The sequence below is a fragment of the Sminthopsis crassicaudata genome, chromosome 2 (genome assembly GCF_048593235.1).
Source record: "Sminthopsis crassicaudata isolate SCR6 chromosome 2, ASM4859323v1, whole genome shotgun sequence".
Taxonomy (NCBI): Eukaryota; Metazoa; Chordata; class Mammalia; order Dasyuromorphia; family Dasyuridae; genus Sminthopsis; species Sminthopsis crassicaudata.
In genome coordinates this window covers 445014188-445037088 of record NC_133618.1, presented here as the reverse complement: position 1 = coordinate 445037088, position 22901 = coordinate 445014188, and the positions used below count along the sequence as shown (strand labels likewise).

Below are 22901 nucleotides of genomic sequence, written 5' to 3'. Positions count from 1 at the left end.
GGAGGGAGGGGGGAGAGAGGGAGGGAGAGAGGGAGGGAGGGAGGGAGGAAGGGAGGGAAGGAGGGAGAGAGGGAGGGAGGGAGGGAGGGAGGGAGGGAGGGAGGGAGGGAGGAAGGGAGGAAGGGAGGAAGGGAGGGAGGGAGGGAGGGAGGGAGGGAGGAAGGGAGGGAGGGAGGAAGGGAGGGAGGGAGGGAGGGAGGGAGGGAGGGAGGGAGGAAGGGAGGAAGGGAGGGAGGGAGGGAGGGAGGAGGGGGGGAGAGAGAGGAAGGAAGGATGAGAAATATAGTTCTGGGCACAGTCAATAAAGGAATTTGCTTTGATTGACTATGAATATCTCATCCAGTGGTGGAAAAGTGGAGAAATGAGGAAAAGTCTTAATGTTGCTTGAGGTTCAGAATTCCAAAGTACAATATGAAGAAAAGTGGCAGCTTCCTTCATATGTCTTTACTTTGCCAGAGAAAGAGCCCAAGGAGTATATAGTTAAGGCAGTCCTAGTCACAGCCTCAGTGTTAGGAGAAGTAGGGGAAGATGTCCTGTTTGCAGCCTGGGTTGCAGTCCATCCCATGCCTTTTACATTCCCGTAGATGGCTTGGGAGACAGAGGAAGCCATAGAGACCATTTGTTCTAACCCTAGTCAATAGCTGATGTTTCTAAGAAGAACACTTGGTAGAACACCACAGGAACAAATACAGCCGGAGCTGACAGAGAGAAAGTGTCAAGCAATCTTTATTGAGAAGATTTATTGATTTATTTATTGAAAAGAATTGTTCCTTCTCAATAAGAAGGGGTAATCAGAGAAAATGGACAGAGGTCAGATTTGCTGGAATTGAAATCAGGAGCCCCAAAATTCACAGCGCCTTTTGGACCAGAACTAGAAGGTCAATGCAGAGAGACCAGACCTAGGTTGCAGGTCAAGACTTGGGACTAGTGCAATTTCATGCTGGAAGGGAACACATAAGGAAGTAGCAGCCAGTCAAAATTCAAATTTTCCACTTGTGGGAAAATGGTTTGGGGCTGTTTACTTAAGACAGGTGACTCAGGGGATTTGAGCTTCCCTGGTGAGATCTTTGTGGAACCTGCTGAAGTTTTTATAGGGTGGAAGGTAGAAGAGACAGAAAATAAAATCCTCATTCATTGAAAAAAAATTAAATTTAAAAAATAAGTAGTTACTGTAAGATACTGACAGAACATAACAGCTCCACAAAGCAATGTGTATGTTCTTTTGAATAAATGTCTGTTCAGTTGTGTAGTGGGAAGAGCACTAATGTGGGAGTAAAAAAAATGAGTTAGAATTTTTACCACTTACTAGCTTTGTAACCTATGGCAAATACCTGCTCTTCTGGGGGCCTCAGTTTCCCCATTTGTAAAATCAAAGGATTAGACTTAATTATATCTAAGTTCCCTTCTAACTCTAAATTTGTATACAAGAGACAGGCCCTTTTTGTTTACTGCTCCTTCCTGACTTTGTAGAACCTGAGGAACTCCCCACAAATAAAGAAAATAAAGATGTACGTGTGTATGTGTGTGTATAGATGATGGATAGATAGATAATAAATAGATGTATGTATGTATATATATATAGATACATATATATTTATATGTGTGTGTATGTTTGTGTATAGGTGATGGATAGTAGATGTATGTATATATGAGTATATATTCATATATACTTAAAATATATACATATGTATACATATTTATGTGTAGATACATGGTAGATATGTATACACATATATGCATGCACTTACAAATAAACACTTATTTACACATTTACAGATACACGTGTAGCATGGGCAAGATCATAGCCACTCTTTCGGACTTAGTTATTCCTTTGCAAAATGGACGGATTTCTACAATCCCTAAGGGTCCATTTCATCTCTAAAGCCTAAGTCTTGCTCAGCAGACTTGGACATTCTGTCGCTAGACACACAGTTTATAAAGCAGCAGCCCTCAGTTACAGCTTCCCCCAGAAATTTAAAAAATATATATGAAAGCTTATACAGAAAAAAAAAAAAAACCACAAGCCTGTCTCTGAGTCTCAAAATCTAAGAACAAGGTGGAAGCTAGAAGTTAAAAGTGAAGCCAGGTGTCAGCTCAGCAACAGAAGCCGGTTTTCTGTCCCCTGTGCAGACTCATTAGGGAGTTTGGAGGGTGGACTGGGTTCTGATAACAATTCAGAAGACAGCATTTCTAGACTGGCAGTTGGCACCCTCTCAGAAGCCCAGTCTGCCAAGTCCCCACTTATTCACTCTAATGTAACAATCTCTGCCTCTAATAGGTCCCCAATCCTCCCCCAAATCACTGTGGATCGGAACCTCCAGGTCAGCCCAAGATCAGGGAAAGCAAAAGAGAAGGTGTAATTGAATTGTCAAAGGCTAAGGTTTGTCTGGGAGAGGCAATAAGGCCTAGAAAATTCACTTCTACAGGTTCACGATGGATAAAAGGACAATAATAATAGCTAACATTTATATAGCAATTATTCTGTGCCAGACACTGTACTAAGCACTTTAAAATTATCATCTTTTTGATCCTCATAACAACCCTCCTAACAATAGTATCTCCATTTCACAGATGAGAAAACTGAGACCAACAGAGGTTAAGTTGCCCAGAATTACATACTGTATCAAGGTTTGATTTGACCTCCAGCCCCTGTGTTCTACCCCACAAATCCAATAATCTTCCTAAAGGACAGGTCTGAACACAACATTCTATTACTTAAAAATTTTCAATGGTTCCCTATTGCCTCTAGTATAATAGGTGTAATTTTCAACATTAACTCTTGCAAAACCTTGTTTTCCAAATATTTCCCTCTCTTCCCCCAACTCCCTCCTCTAGATAGCAAGTAATCCAATATATGTTAAATATGTGAGATTCTTCTATACATATTTCCACAATTATTATACTGTACAAGAAAAATCAGATCAAAAAGGGAAAAAATGAAGAAGAAAACAAAATGCAAGCAAACAATAAGAAAAAGTGAAAATGCTATGTTGTGGTCCACACTCAGTCCCCATAATCCTGTCTCTGGGTGCAGATGGTCTTCCATCACAAGGTCATTGGAACTGATCTGAATCATCTCATTGTCGAAGAGGGCCATCAGAATTGATCATCATACAGTATTGTTGTTGAAGTATATAATGATCTTCTGGTCCTACTCATTTCACTCAGCACCAGTTCAGGCCTTTCTGAAATCATCCTGCTGGTCATTTCTTACAGAACAATAATATCCCATAATATTCATATCCCACAATTTACTCAGCCATTCTCCAACTGATGGGCATCCACTCAGCTTCCAGTTTCTCGCCACTACAAAAAGAGCTGCCACAAACATTTTTGTGGGTCCTTTGCTTTTTCATGATTTGAAGGGGATACAGGTCACATAGAGACACTGCTGGATCACAGTTTAATAGCCCTTTGGGCATAGTTCCAAATTGTTCTCCAGAACAGTTGGATCAGATCACAACTCCACCAACAATGTACCAGTGTCCCAGTTTTCCCATAGCCTCTCCAATATTCATCATTATCTTTTTCTGTCCTGATGGTTGATTGATTAATTAATATGGCTGAGCACTGGTTACTGGGAAAAGGAGCATGGCAGGAATATAAGTGACAAATGAAGCTAAGGTAACAGGAAAAGATAATGAATGTTGGAGGGAATGTGGGAAAAGTGTGAATACAATGCAGGCATGGAAGAGAACCTATGGGAAAAAAAAACATTGAGTAGAAGATGGAGTATCAACTATGAAGAACAGTAAGAAAACAACTTTGATTGACATGTAGAGCTCATCAAACAAAGCCATGTATATTAAACCTGGAAAGGTAAATAATGCCAGGTTGTGGAGACCTTTGAATGCCAGACAGAATATTTGATTCTTTTTGGTTTGATTTTTGGTTCTTGAGGTAATAGAATACCATTGGATTTTATTGAACAGGAGAATGACATGATCTATGTTTTAGGAATATCCCTTTGGCAGTTTTGTGGAGGATGAATTAGGGAGGAGGACAGGAGGCAGAAAATACAAGTAGGATATAATGGCAATCATCCAGAGGAGAGGCAAGAGAGCTTGATCTCAGATGATTGTGGTATAAATAGTGGAGGGGAAGAGCATGAGAAATGTTGTGGAGGTAGCTAGACTTGATGATTGAGTAGATGGGTGGGGTGGGAGAAAGTAATGAGGTTGACTGCAAGGTTAAAATCTGGGGGATTGGAAGGATGGAGAAGAAGCCTCTCTAGAAGGCTCCGGGAATAGGGCAAAATTGGCTGCCTCTGTCAAGCATTTCTGCCACCACACAAAGGTCTTTTCCTTGCCTACAATTAATATGGCATTTAAAGCCACCCATAGCTGGGCTCCAACCTTCCTTTCAGTTTTATTTCATACTTCTCCCGTAATGGACTCTGTTCTCCAAACTAGCCAACCAGTGGTTCACTGGCCTTATGCCATCCCCCACTTGTACACCTTTGCCTGGGCTATCCCTCACACTTCCTCTTCAGCTCTTCCTCCTGCTATTCTTAGCTTCTTTCAAGGCTCAACTTATGCTCTACTTCTCAGGAGATTCTACTTTTGAGCTTCCCAAGTGTCACTGCTCTCTGCCCCCTAAAATAATCTTACCTGCCTGTATGTTGTAACAATTCAGGGGGAAAAAATAACACTTTGAAGACAAGGAAATTTTTTCTTTGTTTTTGAATTTCTAGTGCCTGATACAGTGGCTTTGTATACTGCAGACACTTAATACATATTTGTTGTATTAAATTAAAGACCATTTAGTCCAATCTTTTCCATTTTACAGATGGAGAAACTGATGCTCAAAGAGGGGAAGTGATTTTTGTAACATAGATGTAATGAGGTCCCCAAGTTTCCCCTCACTGTACCAAATAATGTGCATCTAGGGGTATAGTCCTTGCAACCTATTTGCATCTATAACCTCTACACAAAGGGGAACGAGGGACAGAAAGGAGTTCCAAGGTTACTAAATGTTAAATTAATTCAGGAACAAAAACAATTGATTATTGTTCAATTGTTTTTCAGTCATGTCTGGCTCTTCATGATCCCATCTGGGGTTTTCTTAGCAAAGATACTGGAGTGGTTAGCCATTTCCTTCTTCAACTCATTTTACAGATGAGGAAACTGAGGCAAAAAAAAAGGTAAAGTCACTTGCTCAGGGTTACAAAGCTAGTAGGTGTCTGAGGCCAGATTTGTACTCAGAAATGTGAGTCTTCCTGACTTCAGGCCCAGCACTCTATCCCACTGTGCCATCTAGTTGCCTTTATGACAGATCAGTAACCTATCAGCCTACCTGACCCAGAACAAAGCTACCTGTGCCTAAATGATCCCACTTCTCTTGTGTGGGACAGGAGAGGGAGTATCTTGAAGAAGGACATCCTTTCCGTGAAGGCTTCCCATGGCACCTATATCATCCTTCTGCTCTAGGGTTTGTGAAATAGAGATTAAGGTCCAGGATCCATTCCAGGTGGAAAGGAAGACAGTTTGTGGTGGCTGCCTCCAGTGGGATATCCTATCTCCCCTTCCTCTTTGGCAATTGAGAAGACTGCTCCTTGGGAGACTCTCAAAAGAACAGGATCCCACAGTCCCCCAGGGTTGGGAAAGCTCCAGTGTGGGCACCTGTGATTTTTTAAATTTTACCCACACAGAAATGGTCTGGTTCCATCCCACATTACATTTCTCCTCCTCCTGGCAGTCCCTCCAAGTATGAGGAGACTGGAAGACCCCACTTCTGACCGTGCTCTCCCCTGCTGCAGTCATCCCGCAAGGGCACCCTTTCCTCTCTATCCTTCGTGACTTATACAAGTCCCTCTCTACACAATAAACTTGTCTCGAAAATAAAGTCGTCATGTTTACAAGACTTAATTAACAAAATCACTCATCATCCCGGGAGTTTATTGAATACCCATACATGACTCCACTTGAAAATGAATTAACCTGCATGAGGTCAGTTATCCTTCGGATCTGGTGGGTGGCTTCTTTTTTCAGCTCCTTACCAGCCCCTACATAGGCGCCTCCCTTCTCCTTTCCCCCTCAGTCCCCAACTACCCTTTGCAATTAACAGCTAATTAACAAACAAAACCAAACCTACCAGGTGGAACAGGAGAAAGCCATTCTCTCAGCTCAGGAAAGGAGCAATTAACTGGGGCCCCAGTCAGGACCAATCAATGTGCCCTCCATCACCTCTTGTGTTCTCACATCTGTTAACACAAAGACAGGAAATTGATTTAAAGGAAAAATTAAATCTCCTCTATTTCCTCTACATTAGATCACAACCTGGGCGATTCAAAACCTTTTTTTTTCTCTCCAAGACTTGCTGAAATGGTGAAAGCCTAGTATTCTGGATAAATCCCTCTCCTGTCAGGCTACAGAACTGAGTTCTAGCTTCAGCTCTGCCACTAATGCCCTTGGGCAAGCCACATCTCTCTGAGACTCAGTTTCCTTCTCTGTAAAATCTGGCTTAAACCAGATAAACTCAATAGTTCATTCCAGCTCTGATATTCTATGGATGACTCTATGGCTTCCTCACTTATCACCAATGCGAGGAGGAGAAAAAGAAAAACAAAAAGAAAGCTGGATTTTCATGGACAGAAAGACTCAGAGAGATTGGGGCAGGCGTAGAAAGAAAGAGAACTGCATTTTTCCCACCTGACTGCACCACACTCCTTTTTGACCTTCTCCCCATACTTCTCTCTCTTTTTCCACTTCCACACCCTCGCTTTTCAAAACAGACAGAGAGATGATAGATAGATACATATAGATAGATAAATGGATGGATGGTTAGACAGGTGTATAGATACATAGACAAACAGAGAGATGGACAGGTGGATAGGTAGGCACTCAGACAGAGAGATGGATGGATGGATGGACAGGGAAAGAGAAAGAGAAGAAGAGAGAGAGATGGACAGGTTGATAGGTAGATGGACAGGGAGATGGATGAATGGATAGACAGGTGTATAGATGTACATATAGATAGATAAATGGATTGATGGTTAGACAGGTGTATAGGTACATAAACAAATAGAGAGATGGATAGATAGATAGATAGATAGACAGACAGACAGATAGGTGGATATACAGATAATCAGACAGACAGAGATAGATGGATAGATAGATGGCTAAGTAGTGAGAGAGAGAGAGAGAGAAGAGAGAGAGAGAGAGAGAGAGAGAGAGAGAGAGAGAGAGAGAGGAAGAGAGGGAGAGAGGGAGAGAGGGAGGGAGGGAGGGAGGGAGGGAGGGAGGGAGAGAGGGAGAGAGGGAGAGAGGGAGAGAGAGAGAGAGAGAGAGAGAGAGACACAGAGAGAGAGAGAGAGAGAGAGAGAAATGGATGGATAAATGGATGGACAGATAGGTTATCTCCCATTCACATGAGAAATTTAATAGGAGGAAGACTGACAAAAGGACCGGGACAGGGACAGAGAATGCTTTAGGTCTGGCTATTGTTAACCATTCAACTGCTTTATTACACTTGTTCAGTGTCTTAAAACACTCTAATCTCCATGCTAGACTTCTTTTACTCGAGCCATGATGTGGAGCTAGGCTCACCTAAGGATGGATTCAGAATCCTGAATCGGCATCTACCTGTCTCTGCCCTGTGTGATTAGTTTACTGTGGATTTGAGAGTACTTGACGGACTCTCCCATTACCAAGCTTCCACTCTGCTGGTGAGGCTGGGATGGGGCACCTCTTGTGTGCAGCATTCTCATTGGCCAATTTTGTCCTAATAAACTACTAGTCCTTGGGAGAATGGGGTGAAAAGAATTATTAAGGCCCAAATGTAGACCTAGTCTCTCTAGAAGTTAACCTCTTCCAAGAATATCTTCTGCACTGAAATTTGCCTTCAAGGCACGCTTCTCATGTAACACATTTTATCCTCATTACAAACCTGGGGAAAATGTGCTGTTATTATCCCCATTTTACAGAGGAGAAAACTGAGGCAGGCAGAGGTTAAATAATTTGTCTAGGGTCACAAAGCTAGTAACTGACTGATTCTGGATTTCAACCTGGGTCTTCCTGACTCCAGGTCCAGTGCTCTATTCACGATACCTAGTTTCAACAACAATATAATAATAATGTATTCTAACGTATAATTCAATAAATATGTATTAAGTGCCCATTCTGTGAAGAGCATTGAGTCTTGCATGAGGGGTGAGTTTAGATAAGACATGTTCCCTGACCTCATGCAGTTTATAGCCTATGGGGGATAAAATGCAAACTCAGTTAAATCTAATATATGATAATGGCATTGATTTTTGGACCAGACCTGTGACTTCATTGGAATAGGAAATTTGTAGCAAGAAAACTCTCTCTACAAATAGAGCTCAGCACTTGATCTGCTTAAAGAGAAGCCCAAGCATTGGGAAGTATAGTGGCTTGCCCATAATCATATGGATCCGAACCTTGCGCTTAGCTCTTCCTGACTCTGAGGTTGGTTCTGGATCCATTATGCTGCACTGCCTCTCAGGTGACTGAGTTAGATTACTCAATCAACCAGTATTTATTAAGCACCTACTGTGTGTCAGGAACTGAAGATAAAGGTAGAAAGAATGAAACAATCCTTACTAAGAAGATGCTTATATATCTAAGCACAAATACATATGTAAATGTGCATGCATGAGTGTGTGCGTGTGTGTGTGTGTGTGTGTGTCTAAAATCAGGAAAGCCCAAGTTCAAATCTGAGCTCAGACACTTACTAATTGTGTACTAGCTGTGACTAGCTAGGTAAGTCACATAATCCTATTTGCCTCAGTTTCCTCATCTATAAAAAGAGCTGCAGAAGGAAATAGCAAAATCTCTCCAAATCTTTGTCAAGAAACTCCAAGTGAGGCCACAAAGAGTCAGACTGAAACAAATAAAGAACAGTAATATATATTACAAATATTATGTATTTAAACATATATGCATAATATGTGTGTGTAACACATGAATATATTCAAATTAGTTAAATCTGCAGGATTTGGGAGGAAGAGGGCACAAGCAATTCAGGAAATCTCAACTTGGAGAGGGACAAAATAAGGAACTGTATGCCTAACTGAGGGGCTAGATTGTTCAGAAAGGAAGGGAAGGAGAAGAAGCAGAGAGCATTTAACCTGGGACTTACAGGATGGATAAAGTTAAAGAGTCCCAAATTCCAATAAGTGAATGTACAGGAGTGTGGAAGCCATACATGTACAAGTGAAGAATTATGCAAAGTTCAGTTGGAGAGAATGTGGAGGGGAATGATATAAGAAAAGTAGGATAGTACCAAATTGTGGAAAGGCCTTGAATATGAATTTTACTGCATAGAATAAGGAAGATTTTTAAGCAAAAATATGAACAGACCAGTCTTATATACAAAAGATTATTCTGGCAATAGTATAAAGGCTGAATCGGAAGATGGAGAAAAATGAAAGGGGAAGACCTAGATTTCTTTACTATTAGATCCAGAAAGGACCTTATAAGTCATATCCAGCTAAAGAAATCCAGGACCAGAGACGGAATGGATTGCATAAAATCACCAGCTGCATTTCAAATCAAGCCCTTCAAATTCCCGGACCCTTCTATTTCAGCCAACCCATGTAGCCTCCTCCTTTTAGAAGGCTGCCACAATGGTCCAGGTAGAAGCCATGTTAGCAGCAGAGGAAATTGAGCAAGGAGACAGATGGGAGAGATGTAACAGAAGTGACCTGGAAACTTGGTCAGAGCTGGGAACTGAGGGAGAGAGAAGGGCCAAAGATGACCCCAAGGTTTAGAACAATAGCCAAATCCTTCATCCCAGAGTTCTCAATAGGAGGAAATAAGAGCCTGCCTGGTAGAACATGTCCCAAGTCCTCAGCTGCCATCATGAGAACTCGTCTTTCTAGAGTAATATTCAGGTAGACGGAAGTAAACGATTGGTTTCAGTGATTTTTAGAGAGGCCTAAGGCTCTGCTCTGTGAACCTGCAGAGACAGGGTCAGTTCCCTGTTGAGGAAGGAAGTTTTCCTGCTACTATTTGAAGCTCGCTAGCGGAGTTCTCAGTTGTACCAGTGTCTCTTCTTCCTCCTCCTTCTCCTTCCTCTTCTCCTTCTCTTCCTCCCTCCTCCCACTCATCTCTGTGTTCATCCCCCCACCATGCTTCTTTATCAAGCCCTTTTTTTCTGTCTCCTTGAAAAGGTTTGTGAAACCGGAACTGTACTTGATTCTATCGTAATTGGAAGGCAGCAGGAGCCCAGAGCCCCAGCCCTCCCCGGCATGAGGACACTTGTGTACAATCACGGTATGCAAAACAGCAGAAGCCTGAATTCATAATTGGACGTTCCAAAATGTAATTATGAAAGATGAAATGCTCCTTTCAATGAGAAGGCTGTAAATAGAATAATTAATTTTGTGTTTGCTTGAACAATTCTGTATTATGGACCTTATACTGGAACAGAAATTAATTAAGTGCACCAGGATTTATGGAGGAGGTGAAGAGAGAGAAAAAAAAGAATTAATCTGAAGTCAAAGATAGATGAGTTTGTGAGTGTAATGATGTGTTAGCCTGGGGTATTCTCTAACAAATTTACCCGGCATGTTCTGGGTACAAACGGCACGCACTGACAGAATTATCTCAACTCATGCAGCTGCTGGACTACAGAACAAATGGAGAGTTGCAGATGAGCACTTTAGATTTAAAGCCATTAACTGTTTCCTTGCTGGGGGCCTTGCCAGGGAAGCACCATGAGAACCCGGGGGGATCCACCTCCAAACAGAGATAAAGAACCCTGAGTCATCCCCAAACCTGCAGGAAGTGTGGGGATGAACAAGAAAAGAAAAGGGAGAGATTTTGCCAGGAGAGTTAGGGAGGGATTTGTAGTTTAGGGAGGGACCAAATGGATTCCACAGGTGTTCATGAGCTCAGCTGCTCTGGTGCTATTAAAAACACAATGTATCTGACACCAATAAACCTTAGATCCATCAAGCCTAGTTCTGGTCCTTGCTATGAGACCATAAGTAAGTTCCTTAATCTTTAAAGGCCTCAATTCCCTCATCTGTAAAATGGGACAGGTTAGCAATGCTAATCTTATATGAATCATAGGATTTTACATTTAGTGCCAGGATAGATTTTGGAGACCATCTAATGCACTCATCCTACACATGAAGAAAAGGGCCTGGAAAGGTCACACATTGACAAAGCAAGATCAGAACTCAAGCTCTCTCCCTTCAGAGCCAATATCCTTTCCCCCATGGGACATTGTGTTTTATAAACCATAAAACATCATAAAAATATCTATACATATATAGAGTTATGATTAGTATTATTATTATCTGAACTCAAGTGGCCCAAGGAGAAAGTGAGAAAGAAGCAGGAGGCCGGTTTGGGCCTGGCTCTGGAAGAGGCCCCTGGGAATGTCCCGCATCTCCATCCGCCTGCACCAGGTGAGACCATGAAATAAAGATCAAATGTAAAAGGAACAAAAGGCATAGCTAATATCTTCTGCCTCCCTGGCCACTTCTCCCTCTGCTCCCCACCACCACCACCATAGGTCCGCCTTAGGCAGAGAGCATAGGGCTTAGAGAACAGCATAACTCATGGACAGAGCCCTGCCTTTAGCCAGGCCCACCCACAGGAGAGGGGGAATCCATTCCCACCTTGATGAATAGTCTGAGTAATTCCATCTCCCTTAATAATATAGGGATGGGGAAGGATGACTTTTTTTTTTTTTTTTTTTTTTTGGTCATGGAGTTTTTTTGGAAAATCCTATGTACAGTTCTCAGGATAATAAAAATGGATTTCAAAATGAATCAAAAAAATATAAGATTATAAAAGAAACAAATTATATTAAAATATAATTATAAAAAAAATTTAAGCATATGTTCACAGACCCCCCAGATGAGCCCAGTTTTCCTCAGCACAAGTTATCATTTGGTAAATTCCAAAATTCATTCTGGGGAGTATTCTAGGGGCCAGAGAATCAAGAAAGGGATGCTTTACACAGACATTTATTTATCTGTAAAGCCAGACTCCCTGCACAAAATGGAGTTAAAGGTGAAGCTTTTAAATTCTTCCCTATTGTGTAAAAAGCAGATATGCATAACAATACATGTTGATCTCTGTGGGTAGAGAGCCTACATATGTAGAAAGCACAGCCTCCCATTTCTATAGCCTTTCACCAGAACCAGTGAAATGGTAAATGTAAAGTACAGTCAGTCTATACCAAGTTTGCAGTGAGAACTGCATTTTCCGCTAGCCTGATTATAGCTCTTTAAGCGACACATTATATTGTTTGCAAGAATACTTCTACAAAGTCTTTGCTTCATTTAACTCGGAGGACAATTCAGCCAGATTCGTCTATAAAAGTTGCACTTAAAATCAGGCCTGCCCCAGGACTGGACGTCATATTCCCTCCCACCCAAATTCTAAGACCTTGGAGGATGAGTCTGGGGACATATTTATGGCTTCCACATAACAGCTTCAGAGTTGCAGCAAATTCCGGTCACTTCTGGGGAACTTCTCTGTTGGGAAACCTGGCCAGGCAGCGGAAAGGCAGCCTCCTCCTCTTTCGAGGAATGTATTATTCAAGCATTTAGATATCTGTCATCGGGAAGGATGATAGATGGCTTTATTAACCCATGTAGACAAAGTCAGTGACAGCAAAGGACTCTCTTGTCAGAAAGAACTGTGTCGCAAGCACTGTACATTGGACTCCAAATTCTGCCTGTTCCCTGGTTGAGACTGGAAGGGAAACAGACTCCTGGTTATGATGTCCGATTTGGAATCAGAAAGAGCTGAGTTCAAATCCTGTCTCTGATAATTAGCAGTGTGACCATGAGAAAGACACTCAATTTCAATGCTCCTTAGAGTTCCTCACTCATAAAAGATGATTAAATCATAGAAGCCCTAAGGTCCCTATCAACCCTACAAGGTCAAGTGGAACAGAAGAAGTCAAGTTATGCTTCCATTATGGAAGCATAGGATTTAGAACTGGAAGGGAGCCGAGAAACAATCTAATCCCACCCCCTCAGAGAAATGATGTCTATAGAGGAAAAAGTAATTAATCAATTAACAAGCATTTCTTAAACACCACTAAGTGCCAGACATCATGCTAGCTTTGGGGGAAACAAAAATAAATATGAAAGACTCTGCCCTCAAGGAGATTACATTCTGCCCAAGATGGATAATAGGTACACATATAATTATATGCAAAATACATTTAAAATAAATACATGATGATTGCTGGGAGCAGGGACTTCCTCAGAACTAAGTGCATTCAAAAGGAAGAAAACCAGTTTGGGGGAGGGGGTATTTTTTAAAAATTTATACATGTCCACTCATTTTTATATATTTCCATATAAGTCATATTGGGAGAGAAATATCACATCAAAAGGGAGAACCACAAGAAAGGAAGTAAAAAGGTAAAAATAGGATACTTCAATCACATTCAATCTCCATAGTTTTCTCTCTGGATGCAAATGGCATTTTCCACCCTAAGTCTATTGGAACTGGCTGGACCACTGTATTGCAGAGAAGAATCAAGTCCATCACAGCTGATCATCACATAATCTTGTTGTGTAGAATGATCTCCTGGTTCTGTTCACTCAGCATCAGTTCACATAAGTCTCTCCAGGCTTTTCTGAAATCAGCCTGCTGCTCATAAGACCACCAGTTAGCTGAATGAAGAATATGTGAAGGGTAGTAATGTGCAATACCTGAATGTATGACATCAACCTACCTACAGATGAGAATCAGGCTTTAAAAGACTTCAAATTCCACGCAGAAGAGTTTGTATTTGATCCTTGAGATAACAGGGAATCATGAAAGTTCATGGAGCCAAAGGTTCAATAATGTTTAAAGGTGTGTCCGAGTCACCCAGGCAGCAAGTACCAGATCTAGAACCCATCCCAGGTTCTGTGACTCCAGTCAGGGCTCTTCCCAAGGGATACTGCCAAACCCAGCGCCTACAAATATTAGCCTTTCCCTTTGTCAAATACATCGACCAGTCCATTCACTGAGAGATGAGCACTAACCCACAGGGAATGATTTTCAAGATGCAGTCACTCCCAAAGTGAGCTGATGGATTGCTCAGGGTTACTGATTACTGATCACCCATTACTGATCTTGTAATATGGGTTCATAGCCACCAGACTTTTTGCTGCTCTCTGCACTCAAGGCCTTGGTCAACTGAAGTCTGAAACTCCCATCTTCCACTAGAATACAAAGGAATGCAACCAAACCTAAGGGGAAAGTCAAATCCTGCCACCACACTGCTCGGCCACAAAGAAATCTGATCTGAATGATCTCTCCTTCCTTTAAGGCTAGCTCGGCAACAACAGGAAAATTCTCCAGCCTATAACGCAGGCCAAGAAAAACAAAAAACAAAAAATCCCTCCTTTGCATTGGCAGAAGGTAGCCACAATGAGGGGGAGAGGGTGGCAGCAGTCTCAGGGTTCCTGGCAGTAGTTAATGTCTTCCACCCCCACAGTTCAATCACCCTGGTTAGGAGAGATGATTAAATCAGTGCCTCAATCTAGAGACTAAGGAGAAAGGGAGGGAGGGAGCTAGAGTCAGTGTCAAATGTACATAAGTGCAAGTCCTCATTCTCAAGGAATTCTATCAACCTGGGGGCTTAGTGCTTACTATACTCCAAAACTAGGGCATTTGTTGGGGGGAAAAACCCTTCCAGTTCCTTTATTTCCCTAATATAAAATCTTACGGACTCCTGAAATCTAAGGGCTATCTAGAACTTTTCAGCTGCTTGGGCCTATATATATATATGAGCAACATTACTTCTCTGCACCAGGTCAAAGCAGGATCCAGGAGCAGCAGGGGTGTGCTGGAGCCAGCTCTAACTGGCTAGTGTGCCAACTGTTAACTTTTCAGATTGAGTATTTACACCTCAGAAATAGAAAATAACTACAAATCAGGGCATGATTTATTTTTTCATTGGTTATAAGTTATAAGAAAGAGTTAATAATGTAGATTAAACTTAAAAATGTGTGTTCATATTTCTTTTCCCCAAGAGACTCCAGTTGTTAAACATTTACCAGCACACTCCTACATTGCTCTATAAATCTTGCTTAAGTTCAACGGGAATAGAGCAAAAGGTTCAGGGAATGAGGTTATCACCAAACTGGGGTCCTGGTAGCTATAGGTTAATAACAATAATAACTGTCATTTAAATAGTGCTTTATAGTTTGCAAAATGTTTTATGTCTGTTATCTTTTTTCAGCCTCACAGCACCCATGGATGACAGTGAAGAAGAAAGTACAAAAGTTTTGTGCTCTTTTGTATGAGTAAATACACTAAATTGTTTTGTGTATTATCAACAAAACTCATAGTCACATCAGCTTAGAATATGTTCCGTGAAATTTGTTGACCAGATTATCACATCCTGTTTCTCTGGTTCATTCATACACAATTTGCATGTTGATTTTTACATATTTCTATTCCTTTACAAATGTTCATGAATTTTTTCCTGTGGATATAGGCTATGTGCTCTCTCCCCAGGCAATAGTGAGCTGGGCAAGGACTGTCTTTTTTTCTGTTTACCTCCCTTTTAGTATCTATGTATTTTGTGTTCAGTCACATCCAACTTTCTGTAACTCCATTTGGGTTTTCTAGGGAAAGATCCTGGAATGATTTGCCATTTTCTTCTCCAACTCATTTTACAGATGAGAAAATTGAGGCAAAAAAGGTTAAGTTTAGTTTGCCCAGGGTCACACAGCTAGCAAATGTCTGAAGCCGGATTTAAATTTGCAAAGATGAATCTTCCTGATTCCAGACCCCTTTAATAAAAGGGATTGCAGATGGAAAAGACAATGTGACCTCCACCAAAAGTTAGTATGAACTCACTGCCAACAACCCTATATTTTGTTTCCTCCAGCTCTTCAAGACCAGTTACACCTTGAAACACACATCTTACATCATCTCTTCAGCCAAAGCCTTAAATTCATCATCTTCCAAGCTGTCCCCAAAGCAAGATTTACTAAATAACTGGGAGGAGATGAGGAGACGCCAGAAACCTTCATTTTGCACAACTGCAAGGACCCTGGTTCCAGGAATTCTCAGGAAAACAAACCTCCCTAAGATTCTTAATTCTCCACCATGACCATACAGCCCATGGGACTCTGCATAGCAACTTGGAATAATGGAAAAAGCAATGGACCTCTAGGCAGGAAAGACTTTTATTTTAGCCTTCTGGTTTAATCAAATTGAATATTGAATTGAATAGTCTTATGTCTGCAGCTTATCAGCAGGATGATTTTGAACTTGTTTTCTCCAGATCTCAGTTTACTTACCTGCAAAATGGAAAAAAATAATTGTATTTCAATTCAATTCAATAAACATTTACTGAATGCCTACTATGTGCCAGAACTAAGAGCTGGAAATATAAAAAGAGGCCAAAACAAAAGCCTCAAGGAGCTTACAATACAGTGGAAGAGACAACAAGCAAATAATTATGTATGAACAAACTATGTACAAGATAAATAGGAAATGATTAACAGAAGGAAGGTGCTGGAATTAAGAGGATTTGGGAGAAAGCTTCCTACAGGAGTTGAGGTCTTAATTGGGACCTAAGGGAAGCCAGGGAAGTCCGCAGCTAGAGTCAGAGAAAGAGAGCATTTCAGGTATAGGGGAGAGCCAGAGAGAAAATTGCCTACCTTATATTGTTGTTTTGAATAACAAATAATATAAAGTCTATAAACTGTCCTGTACATCATAAAGCACCATAGGAAAGCATCATAGCCAAGGGCTACCTAACACACAGTGAAGCAGTAGACAGAACACTGGGTTTAACTCAGGATGCAGTATGCCACTTATTAGATTGGCAAAGTATCTTCATCCTCTGAGCCTCACCTTATTTCTCTGCAAAATAGGAATAATAAGGCTTATTCTATCTACCTCATAACATTTCAGAGGTTTATGAGGAAACCACTTTGAGAATTATACAGCACAATAGAAATATGAGCTGTGGTCATTATTATTATTGCTATCGGAAAATCGTTTCCATCTCATTCCTTGGACTTAAGATATAAATAATCCTCAGACAAGTTGCTATGCTGCTGTTATCCTATTTTATTTAATGTTCTGTAGACTACGGCACAGGTAGATAAAATATCTGTATTTTTGCAGCTGAATAAAAGAATTAGGATATCACCTCATCCTCTAGCTTCGCTGACAGCATCCTTGGTACAGCTCCAGTATCTGACAGAATGATGACAATGATATGTACATTATCTTGTTCACCATGATTTTTGATCTCATCAGTAGGTCTCTATATTTTGAGAGCTTTGCGCTTCCCGCAGTTTGAAGTTTACGATTGCTTGAGATGGCAGTATCTATTGAAAATGCCCTTAAGTTTCAGTGCTGTGTCCCAGGGACTGAGGGCAACTGTTTGATTTATAAAATAGGCCTGGTTGTTGTATATAGTGCATTGGTTGAGTTCTCCAGGACATTATTAAGTCAATATTTATAGTATAAGGATGTGTCTATCAATCTATAAAAGACAAAGAGCTTATGATGTGTAATCCTGGCCCACCAGGTCATGTTGTGCTAGAGATTTGGTGGGTGGTAAATTTTTGCATCTTGCAGTGAGATTTTACCACATTTCCACCTTCCTTGCAGGAGCCTGCATTGATTACTAAGTTCGGGCTCCTTACCATCATCATCATCATCATCATCATCATCATCATCATCATCATCTCATTCTCCTTTTTTTTCTGTGGGGTTCAGAAAGAGACAATGATAAAATGACTTAGCCTTGGGGTTGGGATTGTGTTCTGGGGATTTTTCTTTGAAGAAAGGGAGCATGGTTAAAACTCCTTCTTTAAAAAAGCATTAATTCGGTTGCAAAAATAAAAATTCCATTTGACTCCCATAGATTTTCCATGGTGAGCTAGCATCGCAGAGAGCGTAATGGATGGGGGAGGGGTGGCTTCTATCAGTATAAATCAATGAGGACAGGAGGGGGAGGGAATAGAGGAGGACAGGGGCCGGCCGGGTGGGGGGAGGGGACTTCTGATGAAATCTCAACCTGTGAGAGCAAAGCCCCAGTGCTTAATGATCTCATCAGGAGGCCAAGATTGATTCCCAGCCTTGATCATCCATCCTTTTCTGCATTCATTACTTTAATAACATCCATATAGAACCAACTAAACATTTGCATCGGATGAACATTAATACCGAGTTTGTTTGTGGAGCCTGGTAAGCCAATAAGAAACATGAACAGATGATTTTTAAACGTTGGGACAGAAGGAGACAGGCGGGTGTAAAGATCAGGGGAAAATTATGGGAGAGAATAAAGGTGACAGCAAGAGGTCCCTAGCAGGGAAACGCCCAGGGCCCCCCCAAAGCCCGGCCCAGCCGCAGACTCTCCTCAGAGATCTCGCTACAAATATGCTCTACTCATTGTCAAATATTAACAAGCGGAAAACTTAAACATGGTTTTGAGGAGGGAATGAGACAAAGGTGCACCCCAGTCTGAACTGTGAGAGACTTTCATGTCTATGTGATTTTCATGCAAAGCCTTGACCCTCTCCTGGCCACTGGAAGCTGGTGATGAAGAAAGCCAGGTAAATAGTATGGGAAGGCAGGCTCTCTTCTGTCTGCTTGGAGGGATGTCACACACGGATGTCTCCAGCCTTAAGGAAACTGGACAGAGAAATTTCTCTGGTGATAAATGTATTGTCAGAGTTGGCAATGGCCAATTAGTTATTCTAAAACTGGGAACATGTCCAACGTGTCCATTCTAGAAAAGGTATTTTATTTATTCTAATTCAGATTCTCCGGAACTTCTTCCACCAAACCTGTGCTAATTAGTCCTGTTTCTTTCTTGGGGACATCACCTGTCTTAATCTTCCTTAACTTTCCCTGGAGAAAGGAACCAAAGTCTCCTATCTTTTCTCCCACAACTCATATCTCAGCAGGCCTTCTGGGAGGCCCTCCGGATTCCTTCCAGTGGGCCTTCCCTGAGATGTCTCCATGTGGGCACTCATTGCTGAACCCTGGCCCCCTCTATAGTCAGGATTGGACCTAAACGCTGGCTCAGGAATTAATCTCTGGTTGTTTTGTCAATGTTTGTTATCCTGTCCCCTAAGGCAATTAGGGAACTTTTGGGGATAAGAAGCTCCTCTTCTCATCCTCACCCTAGTTCAAAGACCTGTTGTGAACCAAGAGAATAAAGAATCAAGCCATTTGGCTTTAGAAATACTTTCATGCTTCAGGAATCCAGGAACCCACCACAACTTGACAACCCCTCTCATGAGCCGCTCTTCTCCCCCTCCCCCTAAAACCAGTCACCAGGTAGCCTCTTCAATTCAACTGATTTCAATTCAAGGAGCATTTATTAAGCACCTACTATGTGCCAGACTGGCTGCAAGTCACTGGAAGATGCACAAAAATGAAACAATTCTTACAGGGGAAGGATGGCCATGACATGTGCACTGATAAATAATTGCAAAGGTTATATAAAATAACTTAAATAATCCCTTAACTCCAGCAATCAAGAAAGGCCTTAAATAAGTTTTGAGCACCTGGCTGTACATGAAGTCTCTTAGATGACAGAGACACAATCTGGTCACCATCTATATACTTGGCGTTCTTCCATCCTGACAAAATTTCATAGAATTATACATTTAGAGCTAGAAGGGATTTTAGAAGCCATCAAAGCCAACCCCTCCTTCTACAGATAAGGAGTGATCCCACTTTCATAGCTAGTAAGTGTCTGAAGCAAAATTTAAACTCAAGCCTTCCTGGCTCCAAGTCTAGCAGTCCATGCACTGAGCCAACTTGGGGTCTGAATTGGCACAGCCTTTGAAAAGCCAGGGTACCTCAGGCTACAATGAGGAATCAGTAGAGTCCTGCCTTAGAGGCCTTTAGTGGAAGCTGTAGAAATGCTTATTGAGTGAAGCCCTTCAAAAGGACTGAAAAAATGCACCTCCTTCCCTTCCATGTCAAAATAGGGACCAATGGATTTATGGAGTGTTGTTTAGACTCTAGACTGTCACACACAAGTGATAGGTTGGTAGTTTGCTGAACTTTTTTCTCTTTTGTTTAATTTTCATCCAGAGAAAGAACTGATAAAGAGAAATATGAATGGAATGATTTTACATATATATGTATACAGATGATATACACGTCCACACATGTTTATGTCTAATGGCAGCTATCTCTACAATGGGATGGGGGAAGAGAGAAAAAAAAAGTTAAAAAAAAAAAGAAAAAGAAAAAACTTACATGATAACTTTATTTTATATTTAAAAGGAATACCAAGTTGTACATAATAGATTTTCAGCTTCATAGGCAATTATCTTTTTTCTATTCTACTATGTTATAGAAAAATTGTTTTATTTCTTAAGTTCAGACTATGAACTATGAAAAATTTTAAAGCGAAATATTTAAAAATGAAGATGATGTAAAACAAAAAGATATAAATAAAAATATTTGCAAAAATATATTTTTTATAAATTATTGGGGGAGGGGATATTCTTCTCGAATATCAGTGCTAAAATCAGGGCACTGACTACCCTGTCCCTTTTGACCTTGATCAAGTCATTTTATTTCATTAAGCCTCAATTTCCTCATCTGTAAAATGGGGGTAATTATAGCACCTTCCTCACAGGAGTCAAATGAAAAAAAAATATATATAGGTAAAATACAATATAATGATTAGCTATTATTGCTGTTCCTGTTGTCTGTTATTGTTTTGTTAGCTAGGATATGTGAAATGATGTCCAAAATCATGAAAGAGTTACACTCAAGGAGGACTGGCCATGTAAAAAGATACCATATGGAGCCCAGGGTTACAAAAAATCCTTCCTTCAAGGAGGGACTAATTCTACTCTGGAAGGCTCTCACCTTGCTGAGTTCAGTCTGTTTCTGCTTTGGGGCAGTATTATTTCTATGTGGAAAACCCCGTGCTCAGGATCGCCAAGGATGCTAAAATAAAACATAACTCAGCCTTATTCTTGAGGAACTTACAGAGCAATGGGATCCAGGCATTCTTCTATGATTAGAGGTGCCATGTGGTACAGTGGAAAGTAGGCTAGATCTGGAGTCAGAGGGGAGAACTTCCAATCCAGGCTCGTGCTACTCACTACCTGTCCGAGTCTTCTCAGCCAAGCTCTCTGGGCTTCAGTCTCTTCACCTTTAAAATGAGGTAAAAAATGACAAGATGACTTCTCAAGTGCCTTCCAGCTAACTCTGTGATCCCACGGATGCCAGCCTCCCTCTGGCACTTTGCCAGGAAACAGCCATCCCACCCCCACTTTTTTCCTCCCTTGCAAGAAATACAGGAGAATTCCAATGTAGGAGGGAAGCCCCCCCTTGATGTTTGGAGAAGGTGCTGATGTTGCACCAGATGTGCTGTTTGATCCGCTCCATAACCACAACCTCCCCCGCCCCCAGGTGGTCATGAGACACGGGAGACCAAATTCACCATCATGCTGTCCAACAAGGGACCCCATCCAGCTGAGCTGATGCATAGTGACTTTCCCAAAGGTGTTTTTGATCGCCATTCTGCACCATCTAATACTGTATTGGCTTAGGAAGCAAAAAGCAGGCAGCTGTACCAGCTCATCTCACCTTGTCCCCTGGGCTGTCCTCCCTCCAACCAAAAGCAACCCCTTCACCTTTCAGAGGAACACCATCTCTCCCAGTGCCCACCTATCCACATGTGTACTATTCAGAAATTATAGTGACAGTGATAAAAAATGATAATTTTTTTTCTTCCAGATGCTTGTAAAACAGCCCTAACATATGTCCGTGGTTTAATTAACAGAGCAGCAGCACAGTGGAGGGGTGCCAAGCTAATCATTTAAGGAAGCCCTCGCCCTCTCTTCTCATCCAAGTCTCATCACCTATCATGCCCAAAATCTAGAAGTCTCATTTTCTGGACTCCCAACAAATTATCCCCTCAAACAAGCCAGAGCAAATCAGGAGGAGAGTCAACCAATTCATTTTGGCTAAGGATATTTTTAAAGGGGGGGTGGGAGGTGGTTCTGTGCACCTGCCACATGAAGGGTCTGGTCCTTCCTCCCTTCTTTCCTACTCTTCTCTTATTAATCATTCAGTAAAAGGGGAGGGGAAGAAATATTTGAATCTCAATAGCCTGTTTCATAATTTGTGAAACTGGAAGCTCCTAGTTGGAGCAACTTGTCTTACCAGATGACACCCTTTCTCTCAGGTCCTTACTAAGACCAATCCTAGGCTCTGGGGATTGGACACTGGACATTAGACACCAGCCTATGATAATACATCAGGTAGCGATGAGGAGGTTTTTTGATCCATTTTAAAGAAGGCACAGGGATAATTAATCAACTATATTTGCAATTGCAATTACTGCAAGGGCTCTACCAATAATAAAACTCTTTCCAGTACCCTTTCCTATCTCCAGCATTTTCCAAGTGAGCATGCCTCAGTTTCCCTGGACAGTCACTAATTTGCTTCTGTTCATAGAGAAGCCATTTATAAACAGGGTAGAATTTTATAATCATTTACCTTCCTCATCCCTGGACAGATATAACCACCAATGCAAGGTCCCCTGCATGACTACTTACTGGCAAAAGTTCTTTCCAGAGACCTGGGTCTCCTATCCAGGGTTAATTATCAGTCCACACATACTCTGCCCATGTCTCCCAGAAGGACAAAGTACAGACAAGAAGGACTAGGAAATCAGTAACCTATTCTCCATTTGCTCTTATATTTAGTTCTCCTCATTAGGGGTGGGGATATGGAAAGGATCATCAGAAGACATTCTATATTTTATCAATGTAGATGCCTATGTCAAAGTCCAGAGGCCAGGAAAAATATCTCTCTCTGCTTTAGAGGAATTATTGACTCTTCCCACCAGGTCTCATGTTCTTTCCACCTCCCTAGAATTGGGTTGGCTGTCCTACCTTCAGATACCTCAAGGAAATGACAAAATCTCATATATAGATATATGAGATTTTGTCATATATA

At 41.3% G+C, this 22901-nt stretch overlaps 1 long non-coding RNA gene across 1 annotated transcript in view; it reads left to right on the top strand.

The window, feature by feature from the left end:
- LOC141553585 (uncharacterized) overlaps positions 1-16229 on the top strand; it is a 29602-nt gene extending 13373 nt beyond the window's left edge. The window contains exons 2-3 of the long non-coding RNA XR_012485537.1: positions 10136-10238; positions 15826-16229. This is a non-coding gene — a long non-coding RNA (uncharacterized LOC141553585). The remainder of the gene's footprint in view (positions 1-10135; positions 10239-15825) is intronic.
- Positions 16230-22901: the final 6672 nt, after the last annotated feature.